The following is a 12,296-nucleotide window of genomic DNA, read 5'->3' as shown; positions in this document are numbered from 1 at the left end:
TTATTGTATTATCTGTAAATATCTGTAAAGAGCAGAGAGCTAATTAGCTAGGAACTAATTATGTGTAAGTGTTTCAGGGAGCCACATTTCAGGCAGGACGAGGGTCAAACAATGTGTAGCAGAACCAGTTCAACTCCCTCCCCCTCCCCATTGTAAAAGGTAGCATGACAACCTGAGACATGAAAACACTTATCTTTCCAAGTTGAAGTGTGTTTGTTACCAACACCAAGGATCCAACTAGCGTGCACAATAATGTTTAGAGATTTAAATGTACAACAGATAAAAAGAAAAATGGACAAGAAAGCGGTGCTTCAGGGAGGTATTTGCCCATTATATTTTCTGGATGTTTAAAGTGCAAGTATCTGTTGCATTAATGCTATTTGTCATTGCAATTACAACATTAAAAGAGAAAATGTTGCTGCTTTTGTTACATGTTTGCTTCATAGCAGCAGTAAAGCAGAAAATATTAAATCTGAAAGTGGAAGCTTGAGCTTTCAAATGAAATATCAAGCTGTTTCTATTTATTGTCAAACAGATCTGCATTTTCCTCTGAGCTGTTGGTTGTGCTTGGGCAGTTCAGCAAATGGAAGAGAGAATGGCCTTTGCAGTGTTAATGTCGTACTTACCTTGCAATAGGGATACTGTCACACACGGAATTGCCAGTTTTCATTCTAGGCTCTGAAAAAGCCACAAATGTCAATAACTATGTTGATTTGTGCTTTGCCCATTAATGGCAGCATTAATGTAAATTACGACCGTATATAAATATGACATCAAAGAGATTGTACATCGTATGGCGCAAGATAATCAGCTTGACGGAGTGCACAGAATTGATTTCAGTGAATGAATGTATTCATTTATTATCTTAAAAACATCACATAAGTGAGTGTGCATGTTTTAGGAGGATGTATCCCAGCATTGCAAAGCATGTTCAAAGCGGCTACTTGCTCTGGCACATCTTCACCCACAGTTGGTAAGTTGAGGCTGGGGTGGCCTGGTAGCACAGTGCCCCACAGTGCCAAGGACCCTGATTCAATTCCAGCCATGGGTCACTGTCTGTGTAGAGAGATTGCACATTTTCCCTGTGTCTGCATGGGTTTCCTCCTCGTTTTTTCCCACAGCCTAGGTTCCTCCCACAGTCTAAAGATGTGTGGGTTAGGTGGATTGGCCATGTTAAATTGCCCTTAATGTCCCAGAATGTTAGGTTAGATGGATTAGCCCTGGGAAATGTGTAGAGTCACAGGGATGGGGGTGGGTGCGTGTGGGTGCTATGAGCCAAATGGCCTCCTTCTGCACTGCAGGGATTATACTGTTAGTTCCTTCTCTCTTGTCATGAAGAAATTAGTTTGATTTGCCATTCTTGGACCCAATGTAGATTACCTCACTCTTCTTTGCATTAATTCATTGAAATGCAAGGATTCTTTCGTTGAGCATGGTTCCTTAACTGTATCAGTGCAGATTTTGACTCTTAGGGTTATTTGTTACTTTTGTGTTGTACCAAAAACCTCAAGTTCCTGATGTTCCATACTTAGTTATTCTGAGCAGGGTAGCACAGTGTTTAGCGCTGCTATTTCACAGCTCTGGCGACCTGGGTGCAATTCCCAGCTTGGGTCACCATCTGTGCAGAGTGTGCACATTCTCCCTGTGCCTGTATGGGTTTCCTTCCACAGTTCAAAAGACGTGCTGGTTAAGTACATTGGCCATGCTGAGTTCTCCCTCAGTGTACTTGAACAGGCGCCAGAGTGTGGCCTTGACAAAGTGTCATCTGGACTCGAAACATCAGCTCATTTCTCTCTTTACAGATGCTGCCAGACCTCCTGAGATTTTCCAGCATTTTCTCTTTTGGTTTCAGATTCCAGCATCTGAAATAATTTGCTTTTATTTACATGTGGCAACTTGGAGATTTTCACAGTAAGTTCATTGCAGTGTTAATGTAAGCCTGTTAATGTAAACCTAGAAAGCTCCAAAGAGACAGTATAATGTCTGTCTGAAAACCTTATTTAATACACTGCTATAAATGGCAAAAAGTACATATCCCTGAGGAAGACGATGTGTCATCTTCTTCCAATCAAAGTATGTCCCATGCTCCCTATCCTGTCTCCTACATCCCAGAGTCCCTCCATTTCAATCTGCCTTTGTTTTTCCAGTAACTGCACATGAAGGAATCTATTAAATGCCTTCAGGAAGTTTGTATAGATCATTTTATAGACATTGCCCTGCCAAACATTTCATTGGCCTCCTCTTAAAAACTCAATTGGATTAGTCAGAAGTGAACTACTCTTTTTTTGCACAGAATCCCAGCAGTGCAGAAGGAGGTCATTTGGCCCATCGAGTCTACACCAACCACAATCCCATCCAGACCCTATTCTCATGCATTTACCCTAGGTAGTCCTCCTGATACTAAGGGGCAATTTAGTATGGCCAATCCACCTAATCCACACATCTTTGGACTGTGGGAGGAAACCAGAGCATCCGGAGGTGACCCACGCAGACACGGGGGGGAGAGTGCAAACTCCATACAGACAGTGACCCGAGAAAGGAATCGAACCTGGGTCCCTGGCGCTGTGAGGCAGCAGTGCCAACCACTGTGCCACCCTGTCCTTTGATCTTGGTATTGTAACCTTTTTGTTCCTTAACCGCATCAGTATGGATTTTGCCTTTTATAAGTATTTGATAGTTTTGTGTTCTACCAAAAACATCTTAGTTTTTGTTATTACGTATTTAGTTATTCTGAGCCCAGAAAGCTTCAAAGACACAGCAAAATGTTAATTAAACTCATCCATCATATCTATTACGTCCGGTCTGCCCTCTGTATAGGATCATGATACAAAAATTTCCACTGAAAATACAGATTACAGTAAAAGGGGAGCTAAGTTCAAACCCCACTCCAGTCATTGACCATTATAATGCAAGCTGATATTTCAGTGTCTTGTTGACTATTTCAGTACTCTCAAGACTATCCTTCTATACTTTGAAAAGATGCGTTCATTCTAAGTTTGCTTCCCATGCCAAATTCTGCTTGTCCATTCCTCACCATCTCAAAGGCCTCAAATTTTCAATTATTGTCCGAGTATTTAAATTCTTTCTTGCCCTTGAGCTGTAGTATCATTGTAGTAACGCCTTCTGAATTATCTATCCTCTGCACCTAGTGCATCAACCTCTTTCATTCCATCATTGGCAGATGTGCCTGTTTAGGCCCCATTCTAGAATTATTTCCTCCAATTCCTCCAGCTTCCTATCTCTTTTTCTCTTTGACTATCCTGGCTAAAATATACCTCCTCATCAAGCTTCTGGTAATCCCTCCTAAAATGTCTTTCTTTGGCTCGTGCTCCATTTTTCTCTGCTGTGAAGCACTTTGTTCCTCTAGTATGTAGAAAGTCCAATGTAAATGATGTTGCTATTGTTAAGTTGATGCTGAATTGTCAGATATTCCATTCTTACGATGGGATGTTAAATTAAGAACCTTTTGCTCTTCAGTTGAAGATTAAAGATCCTCTCATGCTATTTTTAGCAGCTAAGCACACCCAACGAAGAGAGATTAACTGGCACTTAATTCATTGATCTCTCTGAGACTTGACTCTCTCTAAAGTGTCGGCTCTATTTACTTACATCACCATCAATAAACAAAAGTAAGGCATTTTACTTGATGTTTGTGAGGGGTGTACCAAAACCCTTTGTAAACACAGGCTTCTTTAATACAACATCTAAATGATCAATTCTCATTCCAGGACCGCAAGGTGATTAGCTCTGCTTTTCTGACGAGGGTGGTCCTGGATAAAATGAAACTAGGTCGTGATCCTAATGGCCCGTTGAACACAAATATATTCATAGATTTGGTCTTGCTGTCACTGCTCTGATATGGCCACTCTGCTAAGTCATCCATTAGAGTTGAACACAAGAAATAGGGAAAATACACTGGAGCCCCAATGGCAGTGAGTGTATCATTTCAGGTCAATGTGTAGAAAAATATTGAAATAATGTGGTGATATTAGATCTACGCTGTGATGTACCCCCTTCCTTGCCTGCCCGCACACTTCTGCAGTAAATTCCCTTTAGTTAGGCCAAGAAAATTAGCAGTCTTGATATTTACGTCTGTCAGTTATTAACATTTTTCTATCCTATTTGGAATATCATTATCTGGGCTTTTTCCGGGTCCCTGGAATTTTCTCCGTGTCTGCATGGGTTTCCTCTGGTTGCTCCGATTTCCTCCCATAGTCCTAGGATGTGCGGGATAGGTGAGTTGGCCTTGCTGAATTCTCCCTTAGGGTCAGGGGAACTAGCTACGGTTGATGCATGGGGTTATGAGGATAGGGCCTGGGTGGGATTGTGTTCGGTGCAAACTCAATGGGCTGATTGGCTGCCTTCTGCACTATAGGATTCTATGATTCTATGGTCCATAACTTGATGCCACACACATCAGCCTGCTAGACAGTGTGCTGAACATTTGCAATGTATTTCAAAGTGACGTTAAGTCATTTGGAGATGTATGTACAGTAACTATGTGCATTCAGAAACGTTAACCATTTGTTCTGGCACAATGCTAATCCTGTGGCAACTGTTGTGTAAAAGGTGTAAAATTAATACTGTTACCAGTAAATGCATAGAGATATCTATTTTAGATTGCTTTGCAAGAGAAGTTACTAGAAACAAGTGGCAGTGAAGTCAATTTTATCAAGTCTCCTTATCACTTGACATGACTAGTTTGTTTTGTTTGTATGGCATTTTCACAAAATAAAATGTTTCAAGGCAATTCCCAGGAATATTATAAAATCAAATGTGATATCAAGCTACAAAGCTGAGAGGTCCATTATCAGGAGGCGTAGATTCAAGTTTAATTTATTTATTAGTGTCACAAGTAGGCTTACATGCAGTGAAAATCCCCTAGTCGCGCCACACTGGTGCCTGTTCAGGTACACTGTGGGAGGATTTAGCACGGCCAATGTACCCAACCTGAATGTCTGTCGGACTGCGGGAGGAACCGGAGCACCCAGAGGAAACCCATGCAGACACGTGACCATATAGATTCTGCACAGGCAGTGACCCAACTGGGAATCGGACCTGGGTCCCTGGCACTGTGAGGAAGCAGTGCTAACCACTGTGCCACCTGATTGCGAGAAGGTGATTGGCAGAAGAATTAGAAGGGACGTGAAGATAAACACTTACACTCAGAAGGCGATGGGCATCTGGAATTCGCTGCCTAAGTCGGCACTTGAAGCTGAAACACCCAACTCGTTTAAAAGGTACTCGGATCTGGATATGAATTGCTGTAAACTGCAAGGTTAAGGACCAAGTGCTGGAAAATGGGATGAAACTTGAGTAGTTTGTTTTTTCTCATTTCTTTAGCTAGGGCAGACACAATGGGCTGAATGCCCTCTCTCTGCATCGTAACTATTCTATGGTTCTACAGTATGGAGATAGTAAGTCAAATGACCAAAAGCTCGGTTAAAGAGTTGGATTTCAAGGAGAGTCTTAAAAGAGGAAAGCAAGGTGTGGGGAGTTTTATGTAGGGAGTTCCAGAGCTTAGGACCTATAAACTGAACACGTGGCCATCAATGGTAGGGTGCTTAAAACCTGCAATGCTCAAGAAGACAGAATTAGAGGACTGCAGATTACTCGGATATTCGGATATTAAAGGCACAGTCCAATGAATAATGATATCAATTGGGCTTGTAGATAAGAAAGCACTTGTCCCAAGCAAAGAAGGATTACAAGAGTTAACAGACTAATAACACTAGACATTCCGAACTTTTGTTCCAATCCAAAGTAAAGCACCAAAATCACCAAGAAATATTCATACAAGAATGAAAACTAGAACAAGTGCAAGAATTCAAGTATTTAGGAAACCCATCTGCTGAAGGAAGATGCAACAAAGTAGGGAGAACAAGGGTAGCAATGGGAAAGGTTATCGGAACACAAATTGAATTGAAAATTGTGCCAGTTTTGATAATTTGTTTTCCCCTCGCACTTGTATCTGACTCGTATGCATACCAATGAACATAAAATCTGCCATGAGTAGGTCTTCAGTCTGTCTTTTTAAACAAATATTCCTTATTATTCTTGAGATAGGTTAATTGATACAGTTTATTAATACAATCGGAAATGGATTTATCACAAAACATGAGGATTGTTAATCAGTCTAGTTCACAATCTGATGAGTACTTCAACATTAAGTAACTGAAAGCAAGTGTAAAACACCATACACAGTCACTTGATAGATATATTTATGTATTCAGTTTCTTAATACATTTTTTAAAATTAAAAGCTTTCAAAATGTATCCCTGTGCCCAGAAGATCGTCTGAGGGCCACAAACAAATGCAATTAGTGGGAGCAGCTAGTGGTGATTAGCTTAGTGGCATTCACTGTAGGGATACGGCCTGTTTTGTAGAATGGGTCAGATTTCAGACTTTTTAATTCAACGTAAAAAACTGCAGAAACTCGATTTATGCTGGCTGTATGAAATATGTGCTTGAAATTCCTCCAACTTTTGTGTTGTATTTAGCTGATTTGAAGAAAATTACACTGGAAAAATAATTGAGTGGAATCTCCAAGCCCCTATGTCAGTGGAGGATAAAATGAATGTTTTAGCTCGCTCGGTTTTGACTAACTGGCTGTGGAGGTTGGTTGCTTTTGTTCTAAGCAGTTCACAACTGTTGCTAAAGCTCTCTGAATCATAACCTTGAGTGCTCTGTGACAAGGATTGAAAATCCCGAACGTTGTGTTGCCTGCCTGGTGTCGTGTTCAGGATATCTCATCTGGGCTGCGGAGGAACTCGGAGTGGGAGGGCAAAGATCTAGTTGTCATGGTCCACGTAGCTACCAATGTCATAGGTAGAACGGGAACAAAGGGAGTATGAACAGCTAAGAGCTAAATTAGAAAGCAGAACCAAGAATAATGCCTGGATCACTATCTGAGCCACAAGCGAATTGGCACAGGATCAATAAGATGAAGGAGGTAATTGCATGGCTCAAAGATTGGTGTGGGAGGATTGGGTTTGAATTCATGGGATGTTGGCACCAGTATTGGGGAAGATTCCTTGCTGGGGAAGATGGGATATTTTTCATCTGAATCATGCTGGGACCAGAGACTGGGTGAATCATATAACTAGGGCTTTAGATAATGCTTTAAACTGAATAGTGGGGAGGAGGGTTCAGTTGTCTGGAGAATTAGAAAATCAAAGTGAAAGGAGAGGGTAGAAGTGCATGTCAATAATGATAGTTAAAGGAGCCGAGGGTTCAGGGGAGGTTGATAAAATTTCCTGACCACGAAATAGAACAGAGTATAAAAGATGGCAGGAATCTAACCTCAGACACAGCAAAAAAGATGACAAGTATGAGACAGGAGGTGGTCAATGCAGGACTCAGGGTGTTGTACTTAATTGAGCGCAGTAAATGGAACAAGGTGAATGAGCTTGTTGCGCATGTTGAAATTGGCTGGTACGATGTCGTGGACATCGCAGAGACATGGTAGCAAGGGGATCAGGACTGGGATTTAAATACCCAAGAATGTGTGTCCTAGAGAAAGGATAGGCAAATGGGCAAAGTGGGTGGGGTTGCATTGTTTGTAAGAAATGAAGTTAAATCAATAGCCAGAAGCGATATAGGATCAGAAAGCATAGGATCTCTCTGGGTAGATTTGAGGAATCGCAAAGGTGAAAAGACCATAATGGGAGTTATGTACAGGTCCCCTGGCAGTAGTCAGAATGTGGGGCAGAAAATAAATCAGGAGATAGGAAAGGCATATAAAAAAGGCGATATTACAATAATTATGGGGACTTCAATATGCAGGTGGACTGGGGAAATCAGGTAGGTAGTGGATCCCAGGAAAAGGAATTTGTGGAATTCCTAAAAGAGGTGTTTTTGGAGCAGCTTCTGACAGAGTCTACTGGGGAACAGACAGTTCTGGATTTGGTGATTTGTAATGAGGCAGATTTGATTAGGAAACTTAAGTGGTGAATCAATGGAACTCTTTGGTAGAAGGCTGTGGAGGCTAGGTCATTGAGTATCTTTAAGACAGAGATAGGTTCTTGATTAACAAGAGGATTGGGATTATGGGGAAAAGACAGGAGAGTGGGGATGAGAGAAATATCAGCCATGATTGAATGGCGGAGCAGATTTGATGGGCCGAGTTGTCTAATTCAGCTCCTCGGTCTTATAGTCTAATCACTTCTGCTTTATGCAAAAGATACACAATCATTTCTTCATGAACAAAATACTGCAGATGTTAGAAATCAAAAAAATGAACAAATAGCTAGAAAACATATAGCAGGTGAGGTAGCACGTCAAGAAGCAAAGGAGCTTTTAAGTAATTGATACTTGCATTTTTGAGTATTAGAAACAAGTTATAGGTTTAAGTGAGTTAATTTTTTATGTTTTTGCGTAAGAAAGGGTTAAAATTTAGTTGGATTTATGTTAGACAAAAGTGATTGCCTGTCTGTATGTTTGAGTTTCATTTCAAACCATGCCTATATTGTGATTGCAGAGTTTATGACATGAAAGCAAACATGTCTTAAAAAGCAACTGCGGGCCACATTTAGGTTAGAAAGATTTTTTTGAGTTTAGTTTTGAGCTGGACCCAGTAGCACTTGGATTTGGCAGCTGGAGAGGAACCAGCTCTCACAGAAACTGTCAGAAGAAAAGCAGGACAATGGAGTAAGGGCATTAAAGCAAGTCCCAGAAGTTAAAGAACAGATTGTTCTAGAAGCCAGAGAATGAAAAGAGAAGTCCCAGGCAGACTGAAGTCAAAGGGACAAAAGGAACTGGAAATTGAACAAGTTACTGTTCACTTAAGGTAGCGAAAAGGACAGAGTCTTCCAGTTACAGATAGGGCTAAAAGGTGCAGACCTGATTAAGTCGGCTGGTGAGAAGCCTGGTGACAACTTCACACAGCCTGTGAAACAGTGGTGTTTTAGTGGCATGACTGGATACCTGAGAGATTATTTGGAAACGTGAATGCATATCATGATCCAGGGCAGAGGAAGATTAAAAGGAGAGGTTGAGTTCCTGGAAGTAGATCCATGGTGAAGGCATCTGAAAGAGAGCTTTGGCTGGGAGAAGATTCCAAGGCGTGTCTTTTTGAGAGTAGAGTCTGGAAACACTCATGTGGAAGTCAGAGTTCCAGTGAAACCAATTGGCTCATAGTGTGACCTGGGGGGATCTGATGAGAAATCCACATAAGTTGTACTGTGTGGCAGCAGTCAGATATAAGACATATCTGACCCAGTTGGTTTATGCAGACTGTGAACTTAGAACATTATAGTACAGTGTACAAATCTGTGTAGATTTGTGAAGATGTAAGTGGAGTGAAGGAGTACAGTATTATAGTCAATATTTTCATTTTAATTTTTTTTTTGTTCAAAGTTAATTGGCAGTGCTGTAACTCTATTCATCCACGCATCTAAACAAATCTAAAAGTTATGCACTATTGAGACAGTGTTCAGTTTTGGAACCTCACTGTCTCATAGTAACATCAGCTGGGATTGTAACAAGCATTTTTGGAGAGAGAAGCAAGTTTGTGTCAAGTCACTGACTGTTCACCAAAACAGATGATTCATTGATCTGAAGCATTAATTCTGCACAGCCTGCAGTGTGTTCCAGTATTTTCTGTTTTTACTTCAGAATTTTTATAATCGCACGATCCGTCAAGAATCCAAGTGTTACATCTGATACTTTGGTGACTTGTATCAGAAGTGCTAATCTTGGCGTTTGCAGAGCTGAATAGTTATGCAATCCCACAACTGCCTCTTTACAATGTTTTACAGTGTAGTTGTGCGCTGGGGTAATGTTATTAACCTCCTGTTGGTGAGCTGTCTTATGAGGAAAGGCTGGACAGGCTACATTTGCATCTGCTGGAGTTTAGAAGAGCAAGAGACAACTGGATTGAAACCGATGAGATCCTGAGGGGCATTGACAGGGTGATGCGAAGAGAATGTTTCCTCTTGTGGGAGAATCTAAAACTAGACGGTCACTGTTTTAAAATAAATAGTCGCTCATTTAAAGCAAAAAACAATCTCTGAGGGTCTTGAGTCCTGAAAAATTTGTGCAAGTAGAGTCTTTGAATATTTTTAAGATGTGGACATGCCAGTGTTGGACTGGGGTGGGCACAGTAAGAAGTCTCACAATACCGGGTTAAAGTCCAACAGGTTTATTTGGTAGCATGAGCTTTCAGAGGCAGCGCTCCAAAAGCTCGTGCTGCCAAATAAACATGTTGGACTTTAATCTGGTGTTGTATGGCTTCTTACTGTGAATATTTTTAAGGTAGAGGTGTTTAGGTTCTCCACAAGCAAGCTTAATGGGAGTAGACGGGATGCAGATTTGGGGTTACTGTCGGATCAAACGTGATCTTATTAAATGGCAGGCTCGAGGGGCTGAATGGCCTACTCCTGCTTGTTTGTATGCTCCTGGTTTATTAAGTATAATGAGAGGATAGTTAATTAGTGCATGTCCTGACCTTTCAAACTTAGCTCCTGCACACTAACCAGTCCCCTCTTTTTCTTTCCACTTCCTTTCCTGAAGCTGACTACTCCTGCTGGGGGATGATTCACTTTTGGTAGTTAAGTTTAGAGGTAAGGCAGGTCAATTCAGCCGAGGTAAGATCAGCTGTAATCTAATAGAATAGCAGAGCAGCGCGGGGGTTGAATTGTTAATCATGTTTCACTGATAATAGCGCAGTTCTGTGATCCCTTGTTGCTAATCATTCTTCAAGTGAGGATTCTAAGCAGGGATCATTGGGAGGCTGATCACAACTTAATCCAATTCAATTTGTGCGCATTTTCCTGCTAAGGTAGTTAGCACGCAGTTGGGAACCCGGATGATTTCTTGCCCTTCCCTGTCCTATGGTTTTGCAGTAAGCTTGTGATCTCTTTCTTCGAAGTACAGCAAATAGAAGCAGCAAACTCCTCTCTTCCAAAGCCCCTTGGCATCTTTAGAGACTATATTCTCTCTCTCTTTCCTCCTTAAATATATTCAGTGAGTTAGCCTCCACAGTCTTTTGTGGTAGGGGATTCCACAGGTTCACCAACCTTCTAAGTGAAGAATTTTCTCCTCACCTCAGCCCTAAAATGGCCTACCCCATATCCTGAGCCTGTAACCCTGCGTTCTGTATCTTCCTTCCCCCATCCCTCCCACCCCCCCACTAGAGGAATCAGCATCTCTGCATCCAGTCTATCCAGCCCCGTAAGAATTTTATATGCTTCAATTAGATCCCCTCTCGTTCTTCTAAATTCCAGTGAATACAGGGCCCAGTCGACCCAATCTCTTCTCGCCCAACAATCCTGTCATCCCAGGAATCAGTCTGGTGAATCTCCGCTGCACTCCCTCTGTGGCAAGTATATCATTTTTGTGGCAATGGAGACCAAAACAGCGCACAAAATTCCAAGTGTGGTATCACGAAGGCCCTGTATAACTGCAGTAAGACATCCTTGCTTCTGTACTCAAGTTGTCTTGCAATGAAGGCTAACGTACAATTTGCCTTCCCTCTACACTACTAAAATCAGCACAGGTCTGGCGCTGAACCCAAGAGCTTCATTATCTATGGCTTAGTTCAGTGATACAGGCGTTCCTGTAACTTTCACAAGTTAAATTGTAAGGCTCGGACTGTCACTCCTCAAATCTTTCAGTTGAGCAGGAGCCTAGTGTTTATGTAACTGTTAAATCTGTCAGAAATATCTCAAGTGCTTCACATACGGCACACTTCTTTGAAGTCCAACGATTGTGATGGAGATTAATGTGACTGATGGGTAGTGCACAGCATGACCCTATAAACTTTAAGGACATGAAGGGCTGGGAAAATGTAGGCCAGTACACCAGGAGAATTTTCTGTTCATCTTTGAATTGTGCCGAGGGATCATTAACATCCCCTTTAAACCACTACAACAGGTAGGAGAGATTGTGGATTGATGTCTTATTCAAATAGCGGTATATCAAACATTCTCTCTATATTGTAATGCAGTGTGAGTGATCCTGAAAAGCAAACCAAATACTAGGTTGTTTCTTTTTCACTTTTCTCCCCCCTCTGATTTGTATAACATGAAGGCATTTGTTACTGCTGTTGCTAAGTTTTTCGAGATTTCATCAACAAAGCGAACTTTGTGTTTCAGAGGCACAAATTCTGGTGTCATTTTGTGTCCTTTCTGGTTTGGGGTTTGAAAAGGCAGGTTGCTGAATCAATGAGGCCACCACCTTTGTGAGCACAGGGTTTCAGATCTCTATCCCTCTCAAAATGTTTAAAGTTTATTTATTAGTGTCACAAGTGGGCTTACATTAACACTGCAGTGAAGTTACTGTGAAAATTCCCCAAT

At 41.4% G+C, this 12,296-nt stretch overlaps 1 protein-coding gene across 1 annotated transcript in view; it reads left to right on the top strand.

The window, feature by feature from the left end:
* Positions 1–12,296, top strand: part of LOC145339565 (metabotropic glutamate receptor 7-like) — a 699,067-nt gene that overhangs the window by 183,749 nt on the left and 503,022 nt on the right. The window lies entirely within an intron of this gene.

Source organism: Carcharhinus amblyrhynchos, chromosome 3, assembly GCF_965287045.1.
Source record: "Carcharhinus amblyrhynchos chromosome 3, sCarAmb.v2.hapA, whole genome shotgun sequence".
Taxonomy (NCBI): domain Eukaryota; kingdom Metazoa; phylum Chordata; class Chondrichthyes; order Carcharhiniformes; family Carcharhinidae; genus Carcharhinus; species Carcharhinus amblyrhynchos.
Note: the sequence above shows the minus strand (reverse complement) of the source record. Positions and strands in the feature narration are given on the sequence as shown.